We start from the raw sequence: 16,542 nt of genomic DNA on the forward strand, positions 1-16,542 counted from the left end.
TTGAATTAGTTTTTTTGTTAATACAAAAATGAATTCATGCTAACGAATGAAGATAAGAAAACTAGATTGTTCTTAACTCACATTTCCTTTTAAAGAAAGAGAGCATTGGAATGCATATTTGAAGTTGTTTCAGATCTTTACTTAGAAATGAAATTTTTGTTAATATGTTTTGACATTTTGGTTAATTTGTACATTTGTCCTCATTTGCACAAACATTAATGAGTGGGGAAGAAAGGTGGAAGCATTGTTCAGTTAAAAGTGCGGATAAGTTCCTCATAAAGAGTTCACAGCATGCACAGTGCTCAGACATCTAGGGGAGAAAACCCATTACATTTGGAAGGAACAGGATTTCATGAGTATTTGGGGGTTCAGCAGTAAAATAGGCCCAGTTTCACCGCCAGTCCTGAAAGAGCTTCGTGAGAGAGCAAACTGATAGACCAAACCTAACCCACAGACTTAATTTGTTAGGTTAGCACAGTATTTAAGGTTGTTATTGCTTTTTTTTTTTTTTTTTTTGTCTGTATTCCCTGAAGGCAGTAGTTGGCTAGAGCTGAGCAGTGGTAGATTGTTAAGGTCTTTGGCTGTGAAGCCTGCTTCACTCATTTGGGCCACCTGCTGTCCAGTACTTTGTAAGCCTGCTTTATTCTGCCTTGAACCATATTCTCTATTAACTGCATTAGAATTGAACTGGCCTTATCAGGGCTAATATTTGTGAGATTTAAGTTGGCGTATATATTTAAAAACTTAACTGAGGTAGCATTTATCAAAAATTATAATGTCTTCAAATAAGAGATTAATGAAACTTTATTTGTATAAAGTGCTGAGAACTTTTCCAGTTTCAATATCTTCTTGAACCATCTTGAGTGGTTTTTGCAATATGCGATCTGCTATCTTCTTTTTCACTGAAAGGAAATGTGTACATAAGTGGTGTAATTAACCAAGCCATTAATAAAGATAATTAGTATGACATGTCATTTATGGCTATCTGAATCGATGGTCAAGTGGTCTTTTCCAGCTGTAGGCCTTAAAATGCTATAAATCACATTCATGATATTCTTTTATTATTACAGCAGGCACAGTCCATTTTGAGCTCGTAGAATAAAAATGAAAATTATATATAACTTAGACATGTTAGAATTCAACTGATGTTTTTTTATCTTCTAGAAATTAAGCATTTTTTCTAGACAGATTATACTATTATGTATTGATGTATCATGAAACTAGTGAGATGATAAATGTGTAAAAACTAAACTTCATTCATGGAGGCTGGAAAGCAGTTTCTACCTTTAGCAAATAGTTCCTAAGCTTCTATACTGGCTAAACAACTTTCCTTTAAAAACTTTTTTTAAGTTAATTTATTTATTTTGAGAGAGACAGACAGCATGAGCGGGGGAGGGGCAGAGAGAGAGGTAGAGAGAGAGAGAATCCCAACCTGGTTCCATGATGCCAGCACAGAGTCGGACGTGGGGGCTCAAACCCACGAACTGTGAGATCATGACCTGAGCCGAAATCAAGAGTCAGACACTTAACAAATTAAGCCACCCAGGAGCCCCTGAACAACTTTACTTTTTAAGGAAATCTGGCTTTTTTTTAGAGACTAGCATTATTATAAATAAAAAGACCAATCTAATTTATTTTACAGTTCACTTTCATCTATATGGAAACATATGCTTTTTATTCATGTTCTTAATCTAGCTGCTGCTTTTATTCAATACAGTTTTTCCCCTTAGAATTTCTCAGACAGGAATAAAAGTTCAAAAACCCATTAATTATGGCAAAATTAGTGTTTAGAAATGAGTTAAAATTAAGTAACCTGAAAATTGCTGCAGCAGTGGTGCCTACCTGTTGTATCTGACCATCCGGCTTTATGTGACAGTGATCTCATCACTGTCTTCGGCATTCCTTGCCCCTAGACCAACTTTCTTGATGCTTTTGTAACTTCTTTCTTGCTTCCTTTATGCCTAAGTGATTTCTAAAATGAAGGAAAGGAAAATCTCTGATCCCTTTTTTTTTTTTAATGTTTACTTATTTTTGAGAGAGAGAAAGAGAGACAGAGCACAAGCGGGGGAGGGGCAGAGAGAGGGAGACACAGAATCTGAAGCAGGCTCCAGACTCTGAGCTGTCAGCACAGAGCCCGATGTGGGGCTCGAACCCACAAGTCATGTTCTCATGACCTGAGCGGAAGTTGGATGCTCAACTGACTGAGCCAGCCAGGCGCCCCAAAATCTCTGATTCTTGAAAATACTTATGAGCAACTGATGCTGAAGATGCTCTGTTCTTCAGCATATGGGAAGGAGAAAAACTAAAGTTGTAAAGAAGGCCAGAGCATGCCTTACACAAATGAAATCCCATCTGGTAAAGGAGTTGGAACCACTAGGTTAGTACTATCTTACGATGTTAGATTCAGTTGGTAACGAGCAGTTTTCTTTGGCTCTAAGAGAAAATGCTATGTAAGTAGGTGAAGAGCCTACAACTTAACGTTACCTGGAATTAACCCAGCTTAGCAAGTGCTCTGACTGATGAATGAAGTTAACAGCCATGACCGAAGTGAGATGTTAGATGGGTTATCTGAGGATTGTTACTTACCTGAGCACGTCTCCTCTTTGCCACAGAGCTGGTAACAGAGAGCAAGCTGTTCGCACCAGAGCTCTAGGGCAGTGCTCCTCCAACTATCTGGTAGATGACTAGTTTTTGGTCTTGTTTAATTTCCATCCTATTGCAGACCAATATATTTATAAAAATTAAACCCTAAAAAAATGAAATGGAAAAAAAGGCATATGAACTACAAGCCCAAATACAGTGTAATCATATTGAAGAGGCATACAATTTCTTTATAATTGTAATGTTTCTATCATATACAATGTTCTGAAGGCTTTGTCTCAGTTTCACACTTCTCTTGTTGCAGACCGGTTTGGATTATAATACCATCTTCTTCCTGTGTAAAAATCGTATAAACCCATAGGTATGCAGATGAAAGTAGTGCTGCTCTCCCTTCAGTAAGGGATTCAAGATGACCAGTAATGCACTCAAGCCCCAGGAACTGTCTGGGACAGGTAGTGTAGTTCAAAATCAGTGTTGCTTTTTGAACAAGCTCTTTTAACAGCCAGATCTTTCCTTTTAAATGACCTTATAGGACTGTTGTGAGGAGGTAATGAATTAATATAAGGGCGAGGCTGTATTCTAGGCCATAATAAGAACTTTAGAAAATGTTGAAGATTATACTCCTTACTGATTATGAAAACTTCTTTAAGGTTTTCATTTTTAGAACTTTGTTCTAAATTATAATTTTTTCTAAAGTTTATTTATTTTGAGAGAGAAAGAGAGAGGAGGGGAGGGGCAAGGAGAGAGGGAGAGAGAGAATCCCAGGCAGGCTCCACACTGTCAGTGCAGGGCCCAGCACAGGATTCGAACCCCTACAAAGTGGTATTTTTTAAGGGCTTTTGCATTGTCTGGTATATTAACGTTTTCTTCTCTTCAGGTAATGCAATAAATGTGATGCCTGTTTGGAATTTCATTTCTAAATTCAAACAGTTTACACTTTGCTTTCTCTCTACCCATACCTGGAAAACAATCAGTAACTTTATGTCTTAGAAGATTATTGTTTCATAAGTGTCTTTGCTTGATAAAAATGTTTGGATCAGGGGCGCCTGGGTGGCTCAGTCGGTTAAGCGGCCGACTTCGGCTCAGGTCATGATCTTGCGCTCCGTGAGTTCGAGCCCCGCGTCGGGCTCTGTGCTGACAGCTCAGAGCCTGGAGCCTGTTTCAGATTCTGTGTCTCCCTCTCTCTGACCCTCCCCCGTTCATGCTCTGTGTCTCTCTGTCTCAAAAATAAATAAACGTTAAAAAAAAAATTAAAAAAAAATGTTTGGGTCAAATAAAAACTAGATAAAATCTGGTCCAATATTTTCTTGAAAAGCTTTCTTTTCCCTAGGATATTATGTGGATAAGTGCTATTGAAACTTACCTGTTTAATGATATTAATAATAGTTAATGCTTACTGAGCTCCTTCTGTGAAGTGCCAGGCACCGATATGCGGTATCTTATTTAATCTCCAAGAGGAGACAGATAGGTACTGGTATACCTCACTTTACAAATGTGCATACTCAAGGCTTGGAGAGTGTGGTAGACACTGGTAGAGGTGGGATTTGAAACTAAGTCAGTTTGATTGCCAGTCCAAAGCACTTGACCGTTAGATATTTCCTTTTCTGATGAACGCTGTAAAGAAGGAATGAAAGACCATGGGTCTAGATTGGCACCTTAGCTCCCCAAATTAGGAACATCTTAACACCACTGACTTTATCTCCATTAGCTCCCCAAATTAGGAATATCTTTAACATCACGGACATTCTACCTTCCACAGTACATCTCCTGCCTTGTGCTTTGTCAGTATAGCAGAATTGAAACTACAGAGGTAAACCACCTTCAAATAGCATTGAAACCTTTAAGAAAGAGTGGAATGTATCCTAAATGCCCTTTAAATTGACACCTGCCAACTTAGAATCTGAAGCAGTTCCCATTTTGAACTGTCCAAAATTAATTTCATACTTCGTAATCAAGTCAATTGTAAATTGTGATATTCGAGAATTCGCATCAGAGGTGCCTGGGTGGCTCAGTCGGTTAAGCGTCCAACTTCAGCTCAGGTCACGATCTCGCGGTCCGTGAGTTCAAGCCCCGCGTCGGGCTCTGGGCTGATGGCTCAGAGCCTGGAGCCTCCCTCTGATTCTGTGTCTCCCTCTCTCTCTGCCCCTCCCCCGTTCATGCTCTGTCTCTCTCTGTCTCAAAAAGAAATAAACGTTAAAAAAAAAAAAGAATTTGCATCGTTTTTGAGGGAAGAAGACCTAAAATTAATTCAGAATGCCTCTGTATGTGATAGTGTTAACCTTTCCTGTAATTGAAGAATTTAGATGTGCAACTTTGTTGAATGATAACAAGGTTTAAGGTCCTCTGTAGTTCAGTTTGAAATCCCAGGTAATAAGTAGTAATGCTAAGTGTAGTACAGGTATTTCTTAAAACCTGATGGAATTGTGGAAGTCTCAGTCTGCCTCAAATACTAATATCGAATGTCTAATTTTATTGAAATAAAATAGAACTAGGTAGCAGTTGGTCTGGAAATTCTTCTGCCCCAGTTATATGGATTTTTAAGTGATGAGGCCTTGGGGTTAACTACTGGATAATTACATCTAAGTATCTGTTGCAAGCCCTGTATGTCACTAGGGGTCAGTTTTCTAGTAACCAAAAAATATACCCTAGTTTCTACACCTTACATATTCCTTTCATTAATTCTTCATGCATTTGACAAAGGCAAATTGGGGAATCAAGATGGATGCTAAAAGCAAAAAAAAAAAAAAAAGAAAGAAAGGAAAAAAGAAACAATGAAATAGGTTTTGTGGTGAAGCAGTTGAGCATAATGTTTAAGAGTACAGATTCTGGAGCTAAATTACTAGATTCAGATAGTGGCTCTGCCATTTGCTGGCTGTTGTGAGCCTGGGCAAATTACTTGGACATTTTATGACTCTTTTGTAAGATGAGTATCTATTTCATAGGATTGTTGTGAGGACTAAATGAATTAGTATATGTAAAGCAATTATAGTAGAACATGCTTAACATAGTACTTAAAAAATATTGGCTATTATAATAGAGATGAAGGAGAATATTGGTAGCACCTCTGTTGTATAGAAATTGTCCATCTGGAAACCTCATTAGTCTAAAGGATCAGAAAAGTCTCTGATTAGCTAAATAGGCAGACTGACTGTCCCTGGCTGTCACTTCTGTGTATCATTTTTTGTAATTCTAGTGGGTTAGTATGCCAGTTATCAATTTACTGCCTCTCAGCTCCAAATTCACTCTCCGTTGACCACTCTGCAGAAATGGATCTGGGCCCTTTAAATATCTTTCCTTTGCCAGCTGGCACAACATCGCACTTTGTCAATAGGGGATACTGGAGAGAAATTTAAGAGGAATGGCTTTTCCTTCTTGGTCCATGCTTGCCCAGCAGGCTCCTAGGCAACTATTCTGGCAACAATTCTTATAGGCCAGGCTGCCCACCTTCCCCTGCAGGTTCCTCGCAGCGCATACGTTTGACTTCTCAGGCCTCTGGAAGGCTTCTCCAGGGCCCAGCTCCTGCAGGCAGGTTTTCAAGCCCCAGCCTCCCGCTGAGCACATACTTCTCCGGCACCCAGCACCCAGCAGCTCTCACTGGCAGCACTTCCCCTTGGCAGTTTTGCAGGAGAGCCTCTCCAGTAAGACACTTTCCCATAAACAGCTTTCCCCAGCAGCCAAGAGTGCAGATTTCCAGCAAGTTCCACCAGTGTGGCACCACAGAAACTTCTCTGCCTGTAATATTGTGACTTATAATCAGTATATATTTGGTCTTCCTGTTTCTGGCCCAGAGCTCCTAAAACCCTTGGAATTTCCCAAGTGATGAGAGCCATAAAGGTATCTTCTGGCTGTGAATGAGATGATTTTTAGAACGCCCATAGTTAACGTAGGGTTGGAGGCTGGTTGCCAGGGGAACCAACCAACTGAGGGATTGGAAGGTTGGAACCTTCATTCCCAGCTGGGAAGAGAGAGGGGCTGGAGGTGAGATCAACTGCCAGTGGCCAATGATTTGATCAATCTTGCCTAGGTAATGAAGCCTCCATAAAACCCCAAAAAGACAGGGTTCAGAGAGCTTCTAGGTCGATTGACACATGGAGGTGCTGGAAGAGTTTTACGCCTGGGGAGGGCATGGAAGCTCATCGCCCTTTCCCCATACCTTGCCCTGTGTATCTCTTCCATCTGGCTATGTCTGAGTTCTGTCTTTTTACAAGTAACTGGTTAATCTAGTAAGTAAAATGTTTCTTTGAGTTCTGTGAGCTGCTGTCTCAGGTTAACCAAATCCAAGGAGAGAGGATCATTGGGACCTCCAGTTTATAGCCAGTCAGACACAGCTGACAAACCTGGACTTGCACCAGTGTCTGAATGTAGCCAGGGCGCAGGGGTGCAAGAGCACCCCGTTTGGCCACTGGCCACTGACAAAACCCAAAGGCAGAGAGATGAGAGGTGGTAAAACAAGAAAGGAATTTATTTCAGCGAGGCCAGAGCTGGGAAGACAGTGCACTGGCATCTCGAAACTGTCTCCAAAGGGCCAAAAATACTTTCAGGTTTCTATAGGAAAATGTTGGGCAAGGCCCGATGGGTAGATGCAGGATAATCAGGTCAGTCATTGCCTTGGGGTCAGTTATACAGGGTCTTGCTGGCTCTAGGCAGCCCTTTATCGCTCTCAAGGGGGTAGTTTCAAAGGGGGTGGTTTCAGTTCCCTTCAGGGGATGTTTGGCCCTCAGGGTGGGTCTTTTGTCTGAGTTAAGAGATAACCTGGAAAGAAGAACTTGATCAGTTAGAAAGTTAGGATGGAGGTAATTGAAGTCCTCTTTCATGAAGGTGAGGGGCAGTCTTGTAGGACTGAACCCTTAACCTGTGGGCGCTGATGTCTCCAGCAGATAATGTTAGAACTAAGTTGGATTGTGGGACACCCAGCTGTGCCCCAGCATTGCTTGATGTGGGGAACCCCTCACCCCCCAACACACACACACACACACACACACACACACACACACACCAAAATTGGTCCCAGAATCTTTAACCTCTCTTCACTGAGCCCCAGCCATGCCCCTTCCAGCAGGGTTTGGATTTCAGTCCGCATGGGACCTCTTTGACCACCCTTACCTCAGTCTTACAGTAGACACTCCTCCTTTTATCTGCTATTCTTACATTCTTTAGAGGTCTCGTTTATTAGCTCATTTCTCATTGTTCCATTCCCTGTTTTAAGCTTTCTCTGTTCAAATTATGATTTTTCTTTCTTGATTGGACCCTGACTAATACAACTGGGTAATGGGTCATAAAAATCGAATAACTACTAAGACTGAACAGTGAATCAGGCCTGGAGGAAGATAAGGCAGTTCAAGTGCCATGATGTGAGGTAGCTGACCTTCAGTGTCAGTGCCTGGAAGTCATTAGGGAGTAGTGGAAACTGTGGTCATCTGAAGAACTTGGGCCATTTGACGACGTCTGCCTTGGTGTCACCAAATCTTCCTCCTCTTGAGAAGCTGGAAGTCAGGATTCTTCATGAAATTTTCTGAATTTTACATTTTGGCTACCGAATCAAATATTGTTACATCACCGTGTGGGCCAAACAGCCCATGTTTGTGAGTTGCCAGTCTAGAATTTCTGGGCTGGACTGATTTCTAAGCTCTTGGAAAACTAGAAGTAGCAAACAAGGAGGTGTGGGGGAAGCAAGGAGAGGAGACACATTGTAACACAATAGCCAGAGGGGGAGACTGGAAAACACTTGGAACTGCAAAACATCAAAGTGCAGTCCTTTGGAACCATTTAATAAAGGAGAAAACATCTCCCTGTTTACATTAAGGGCATTGTGCTTTCTAATCTGACCACAGTGCAATAATAGTAATAATAGCTACAGTGTAAGTTTATGTGTTAAGTTCTGTGTTGATTTTAATAGTAACCTTGAAAGGGAAGAATTTTTGTCCTCTTTATAGATGAGGAAACTAAGCTCATACTGATTTTACAAAGTTCAAAGGGGCTATTTATATAGCCTCTAAATAAATGAACAAAAATTCTTTCCTTGAAAAGAATGGCTATATAATATAGGCTCTCTGTGAAAATTTAGAAAATATGATAATCTGTAAAAGGAAAATAAAATCATCTATTATCACGTTGTCCAATGAGAATCACTAGTAACATTTTTTATTTCTTTCCATTCTTTTTTTTCTACTTGTCTACATTTTTAACGTGGTTAATTATGTGGTTTATGTATAATTTTGCATTCTCCCTTCTTTTAGCTGGTAGTATAACATAAGCACTCTGTTACTAAAATTGTGTTCTAGGCATTTTTTAATGTTTTCATTACGTTCAGTTATTTTATGCGTAGAATTTTTTTTTAATTTTTTTCAACGTTTATTCATTTTTGAGAGGCAGAGAGAGACAGAGCACAGGTGGTGGAGGGGCAGAGAGAGAGGGAGACACAGAATCTGAAACAGGCTTCAGGCTCTGAGCTGTCAGCACAGAGCCCGATGCGGAGCTCAAATCCACGAACCATGAAATCATGAGCCAAGCCGAAGTTGGACGCTTAACCGCCTAAGCCACCCAGGCGCCCCTGCATAGAAATGCTTAGATATTTAATTTGTTCTCAAAATTTTGCCATGGTAATAGTGTTGAATAAACATTTTTGTGTCTAATGCTATGAACATAATTCAGATTATTTCCTCAGAAGTAGAATGACAGGATCAAAGGGCATAAATGTTCTTAAGGTTCTCAATCTGTATTACCAGGTTTTTTAATGCATTTTTTTCCAACAAATGCAAATGACACTGTATTCTCACAAACATTGAATACTTTTATTGTTAAGTTTTAAAACTTTGCTAATTTAATAGAGAAAAATGTATCTTTATTTACATTTTCTCAGGTCAACTGAACTTCTTATCTATTAATACATATATCGCTAGGTTCTGATGTTTTCCCGGGTTCTTTCCCAACAGGTTTTGGTTTGTGTTTGTTTTTGTAGTCACACTGAACAGTCTTACGGGATTTCCATTTATGTTTAGTTATTTTATGTTTGAAAAGACTGCTCAAAAAGAAAAACAAATTAGTCCTGTCTTCCAAGGTTGGAGGAAGCGGCATTAATAAAGTATTGCTTGTTCTTACCTCTATGTCAAATGAATTAGGAAAGGGGAAGCCTGTATGCCACTGGGAAAATGGCAAATTTGGAGCCTCGTTTGCTTGAATTTTTATCCAAGTATCCGGGTTTTGAGTTCTTATTCTTGCGAAGGAGGGGCCTAGGAGCCCTTTATGCGTGCTGCTAATGATGTTGGAGATAAGTGCCCACGGTCCCCTGTGCTGAGTGAGCTGATGTCATGCACCTACGTGGTGATACTGGCAGTGCCACGTGCCCTTCTAACAGAGGAAGACACTGAACTTGCTCAGGGTCACGCTGCGGCAACTTAGAAGCAGGAAGGAATCCTTTGGGCATCTAGTCTCGGCTGTAAGGACTCGAAGGACAAAGTTCATATTTAAGTTTTCTTCGTCATCTGTTACTGACAATTAAAAGCAGGTAATATAGCAGTTAAAGTGAATATCGTCAAATTAAAGGAAGTCCCTCCTTGAAGTAGGTTTGTGTGTAAGAATATAAAGATGGCCTTTGTTGCTTGAACAGTAGTACTCTGCACTTGGGATATTTCATTGCTGCAGTGCCTAGAGCTTTGAAGGGAGTAGTCTTATAATAAGTGACGCATCTTGAATTTTTTCGGAGACTATAGCTGATGCTGTCAATACTAAAATGAGCATGGTACAAGGGACATTGAAATAAACTTTTAAATGCTAAAAGCTTTAAATTAGTGGCTTATATTTCATCAGCCAAATAATTTGACTGTTTGTATGAGCAGTGAAGAAAAACCATTTAACTATGTTGGTGTCTGCCGAGAAAATTAAACTGACTTCAAAGCTTTACACTGATAGTTAATGGCATTGAATACAAGCTGTTTTAATTAATACATCTGGTCAGTCCTTTGGCTCAGTCAGGCTGCAGCTGTGAAACTGTAAAATGAAATAACATAAAGCCAATGGCATTGCATGGTTCCTGCCTCTCTTGAGCAAATACGTCATTTCTCTGACAGAAATTATTACTTTGGGCACTCTCTTTTCATCTTGAACCACACTTGGAATTTGTAGTTCTTCATTTAAGTACATCCTAACAGTGATTTACCAAAGGCAAAAGAGAGAATCTGTCAGCATTTTAACTTTGACATATATACAATTTTGAGATTGAATCTCAAGTTGTGAAGCTCTGTGAAAAAATAACAGCTATACAGATAACATGGAGCCACGTCTCTAGTGCTTGAAATAAATCAGATTGCATCTAAAATAGTTTAGGTAGTTAAGAAATTAGTAAAAAATAAAACTGGAAACTATAACCGGTGGCAGTGATTGACTACTGGTTCTTTTTTTCATCAGAAGTGTTACCTCTATAGTATTAGTCACCCTGAGAAGGTTAGCAGACATTTATCAAGCTCATAAAAGTTATGGAGGGTAAATAACCTCTGTATTGCCTGGTTGAAGATTGAAATGGTGACTAAACAAGGTTTTGAGCTCCTTGGGAAAAAAAAATAAGTGTCATTTCAGGTAGTTGTATTAATGAGACAAATGACAACATTACCTCACATTCACTTTAATGGAATCCTGTTATGGTTCTTTATTATGTGTACTTGAATACCCTTTGAGCCGAAGCATAAATTCTAAAGCAGCTAACCACTGAAAATTCTTGTTATGGTTACACTTGTAAGGAATATGTTAGGCCTATTTCCCAGGCCTGATGAAGCTTCACTGCATTTGTGTATCTGTTGATATTAGAGCCAGTGACATGGAGGGTACCAGTCCCTAGTGCTTTGCATGGTGCCGGGCATTTAATTCATTCTTCCAATAAATTTTTAGGGAGAATCTGGTATATGCCAGATTCTGTCCTATAAACTGCTGAACGTTGAGCAGTAAATTAAAAACAAAAATCCCTTCTCTCATAGAACTTAGAATTTTGGGAGGGAAGGACAAACATAGTACTCAGTGGATGTTTAACTTCATTTGGTAAATGTGCTTTACTTAATTTCAAAAGGAACTAAAACGTAATGCAGTTATTTTAGCTTGCTTGGTCTTTCCTCCAAGAAAGTACTATAAAACTAGTTGATTTACTCATGTATACCTTGATCTCTTCTTACAATTTCTCAAATTCTTTGTTTCTAAATTTGCTTATGTATTATAATACAGACCTCATGTTTACACTGCAAGTCAGGGTTTTCCAGGCTTTTGGGTTTCACGGTCCAGTAATATATATATTTTTTAAGTTTTTATGTATTTATTTTGAGGGAAAGAGAGAAAGGGAGAATCCCAATCAGGCTCCGCCATTTTGGCACAGAGCCTGATGCAGGGCTTGATCTCATGAAACTGTGAGATCATGACCTGAGCCAAAATCGAGAGTTGGACACTTAACTAATTGAGCCCCAGGCTGGTAATACTTTTGAATTTAGGGAAGATTGACACAAGATTGCTTGTTTTTAATTTTGCCAAGTGGAGACACTAAAAAACAAAAACTATTGTCACCAGATGATTTTTTAAAAGAAAGGACATTTTAAGACCAAAAAGTAGGTAGGGCATAATCTCAGAAGAAAGAATCGTCCTCTACATTGAAGAAATAAAACCTTAGGAAAAGCTTGCTACGTTGTCCTCCTCTTACTTTGCCCTGGACCTTTAGAAACTGTCAATAGAGAACAAATATAACTATAATTTTGGTTTTCCTCTTGATGTTGCTGAGGGATTCTTCCGGCTCATACTGTTTAAAGAGGTTGTACAATTGCATGTTATCTTTTTTCAGATAATGGGTTGTATGGGTTTTTTTTTTTACGTGTTTATTTTGAAGGAGAGAGAGAATGCACACACACACGCACACACATGGGAGGGGCAGAGAGAGAGAGGGAGAGAAAGAATCCCAGGGAGCCTCCGTGCTGTCAGCGCAGAGCTCAACTCGGGGCTCAATCTCATGAACCGTGAGATCATGACCTGAGCCCAAATCAAGAGTCTGATGCTCAACAGACTGAGCCACACAGGCGCTCCCAGACTGTATCTGTTGTGCCATGTGGTGGACATTGTCTTCGAATGTACAGGGCAACAGTGTGCCTTGTCAAATCTAATCATGCTCCTGCCACTAACTAGCCCTAGCCGTGTGATCTTGAGCAAATTATTTCTCACCTTTGGCCTTTGGTTCTTCATCTGTGTATCAAGAGAGGATCATTTTTTACATTTTCTTTGAGTTCTTAAACTTGGATTCTATCAATAACTTTGGTAGCTAGTATCCCTCTTTTTAAAGTATGCACCTAAAGATTAATAAAATAAAAATAAACAATTTTTGTTGTGTCTTTGTAAAGATTTGGACCAAGTTCCTTTTCATATTCTTTCAGCTGAGAGCATTTAATTGTTCATACGTGATTAAAAAAGAGATGTAATTTCATGACTATGTGCTTTAAAGACTTACCATGATTTCTTGTAATGACATTTTGCTGCACGTGGAAATGCAAGTGTTTTCAAGCCTACTAGGGCCTTTGGGACATTCTTACAAAATCTATTGCAATATATTTAGAAATATGGTCCATAGAGGGGCACCTGGATGGCTCAATTGGTTAAGTGACTCTTGATATTGGCTCAGGTCATGATCTCATGGAGTGTGGAGTCTGCTTGAGATTCTCTCTCTATCTCTCTCTCTTTCCCTCCCTCCCTCCCCCCCTTTCCCATTTCTTCTCTCTCTCAAAATAAATAAACAACAACAAAAAAAAGAAATATTGTCCATAGAAATAAGTGAATGGAATTATGGGTAATTTCACCTTGGAGAGAAGAATAAAAATATTAGATTATTTTATTTATTTTTTACTTTTATTTTTTATTTTTTAAAATTTACATCCAAATTAGGGTTAGCATATAGTGCAACAGTGTTTTCAGGAGTAGATTCCTTAGTGCCCCTTACCCATTTAGCTCATCCCCCCTCCCACAACCCCTCCAGTAACCCGCAGTTTGTTCTCCATATTTATGAGTCTCTTCTGTGTTGTCCCCCTCCATGTTTTTATATTATTTTTGTCTCCCTTCCCTTATGTTCATCTGTTTTGTCTCTTTTTTTTTTTTCAACGTTTATTTATTTTTGGGACAGAGAGAGACAGAGCATGAATGGGGGAGGGGCAGAGAGAGAGGGAGACACAGAATCGGAAACAGGTTCCAGGCTCTGAGCCATCAGCCCAGAGCCCGACGCGGGGCTCGAACTCCTGGACCGCGAGATCGTGACCTGGCTGAAGTCAGACGCTTAACCGACTGCGCCACCCAGGCGCCCTGTTTTGTCTCTTAAAGTCCTCATATGAGTGAAGTCATATGATTTTTATCTTTCTCTGACAAATTTCACTTAGCATAATACCCTCCAGTTCCATCCACGTAGTTGCAAATGGCAAGATTTCATTCTTTTTGATTACTGAGTAATACTCCACTGTGTGTGTGTGTGTGTGTGTGTGTGTGTGTGTGTGTGTGTGTGTGTACATACCACATCTTCTTTATCCATTCATCCATCATTGGACATTTGGGTTCTTTCCATACTTTGGCCATTGTTGATAGTGCTGCTATAAACATGGGGGTGCATGTGTCCCTATGAAACAGCACACCTATATCCCATGGATAAATGCCTAGTAGTGCAATTGCTGGGTCGTAGGGTAGTTCTATTTTTAGTTTTTTGAGGAACCTCCATACTGTTTTCCAGAATGGCTGCACCAGCTTGCATTCCCAAGATTATTTTATTTTTTTAAAGTTTGTTTATTTTGAGAGACAGAGAAAGCACAGGTTGGGGAGGGGCAGAGAGAGTAGGGAAGAGAGAGAATCTTAGGCAGGCTCTGAACTGCCAGCAAACAGCCAGACATGGGCTCAAACTCATGAAAATGTGAGATCATGACCAGAGCTAAAATCAAGAGTCAGAGGCTTAACCAACTGAGCCACCCAGGCGGCCCGCATTAGATTATTTTAAATAGGTTAAAATTTAAAAGGCAACATTTTAGGAGAATTCTTTGTTTACTTTATTGATTTGAAGGTCTTTTTCTTCATGCCCATAGATATCTAAGTTCTTCTGGATGGCATGTATCCCTCAGTTATCTTAAATTTCACCTGCGTCTTAATTTTGTAGTATGCGAGCCTCAAGAACTCACCTCTGCTCCTGCTTTTTATAACTTGTCTCAATGTAGTACTTCATATGAGCCAATGTAGAATATTTTAAAGCACTTGGTAAATGCCTAGTAAATTTGTGGATTGGTTCAGAATTGTGAATACCACTGGGTTTTCCATGCAGTCATTGACATAAAATTGTGATGAATGATTTTTAAGGAATGTTTGAATGACAGATGAATTGTTTAAGAAAAAATTTTGGGGAGGTGCCTGGGTGGCTCAGTCAGTTGAGTGTCCAACACTTGGTTTTGGCCTAGGTCATGATCTCACAGTTTTGTGAGTCCCAGCCCCATGTCTGGCTCTGCACTGGCAGTGAGGAGCCTGCTTGGGATTCATTCTCTCCCTCTCCCCCTCCCTCCCTCCCTCCCTCCCTCCCTCCCTCTCTCTCTCTCTCTCTCTCTCTCTCTCTCTCTCTGCCCCTCCCCTGCTTGTGCTGTCTCTGTCTCAAAATAAATAAATAAATTTAAAAAAAAAGAACAAGAAAAAAATTTGGAAATGCCTTTTAGTATCCCACATAGACTCTGAGTTTGGTTTCAGAGAGTTGCCATGAAGAAGCTTTGTTAAAATTGAATGGTTCTAAAATGAATCCTTTCAAGGATCCTGGCTGAGTAAATTACTACCTAGGTAATTTTTATAGATCTGTAATTTTGTAGAGTAAAAGGTACCAATCTTAATAGTTCGATGAATTTTGGCAAAGGTAAACAAATGTACCTAACATTCCAGTCAAGATTTAGAACCTTTCCATCATCCTAAAAAAGAAATAACCTGGTGCCATTTTCTAGTTAATCCCTCCTGCCACTGTGTTTTCCCACTAACCCCATCTGCTAGGGGCAACCACTGTTGTGATTTCTTTTGCCAAGGCTTAGTTTGGCCTGCTTTTGAATTTCATATAAATAGACTCAGTAAGTAACTCTTGTGTAAGGCTTCTTTCATTCAAACATCAGGACATGTTTTTGAAATTCATTCAGGTTGCTGTATGTAGCGGTAGTTTATTCCTTTTTGTTACTGAGTTCCATCATATGAATATATCACAGTTAGTTTATACATTCCCTTATCGATGGACATCTGATCCAGATTGTGCCTAGTATTGAGAAAGCGTCTACGAACATTCTTGCACAGGTTTTTTTGTGAACATTGTTATGTCTCCTGGAAAATACCCAAAGTGAAATTGTTGGTTTAACTTGATATGAGACTAACGGTTTTCCAAAGTGGTTGTACCATTTTATGGACCCACCAGCAACGCGTGAGTCTTCCAGTTGCTCCGTGTCTTTGCCATTACTTAGGTTTGTCAGCCTTTAATTTGAGCAATTTTAGTGGCTGTAAAGAGGTATCTTGTAATTTAGATTTGCGTTTTCCTGGTGACTAAAGATGTTGAGCACTCTTTCATGGGCTTATTGGACATCCGTATATCTTTGGTGAAGTGGCTGTTCAGTGTTTTACCCATTTTTTGTTGTGTGGGTTTTTTGTTTGCTTTTGCCTGTTACTGAGTTGTGGAAGTTCTTTATCAGTATCTTAAGTTGGGTTCCCCAGAAAACAGACTCTGAGGAGGAGATTTGCACACAGGAAGTTTATTGGGGGACACTGTAGGGAATAACACCTGGGGAAGAACGAGCAGGATTAAGCAGATGGAGAAGTTGAACTGTTATTTGGTTATATTAGAGGCCTCAGCTCACCTTGCAGCAGGCTCTGAAGCTGGATGGCCTTTCAGAGATTTCCTGAATGGAGACAAGGAGACCTGGCTTTGTACCTCCCTCCATA

At 39.8% G+C, this 16,542-nt stretch overlaps 1 protein-coding gene and 1 long non-coding RNA gene across 2 annotated transcripts in view; one reads left to right on the forward strand and one right to left on the reverse strand.

The window, feature by feature from the left end:
- The window catches only part of SLC39A9 (solute carrier family 39 member 9), a 52,158-nt gene that overhangs the window by 1,539 nt on the left and 34,077 nt on the right, over positions 1-16,542 (forward strand). The gene's annotated exons all lie outside the window — the stretch shown is intronic.
- On the reverse strand, positions 821-2,746 carry LOC113601359 (uncharacterized). The gene is made up of 3 exons (XR_003422583.2): positions 2,587-2,746; positions 1,843-1,972; positions 821-902 (listed from the first exon to the last, which is right to left on the reverse strand). It is a non-coding gene; the product is annotated as an uncharacterized LOC113601359 (long non-coding RNA).

This window comes from Acinonyx jubatus, chromosome B3 (genome assembly GCF_027475565.1).
Source record: "Acinonyx jubatus isolate Ajub_Pintada_27869175 chromosome B3, VMU_Ajub_asm_v1.0, whole genome shotgun sequence".
NCBI classification, from domain to species: Eukaryota; Metazoa; Chordata; class Mammalia; order Carnivora; family Felidae; genus Acinonyx; species Acinonyx jubatus.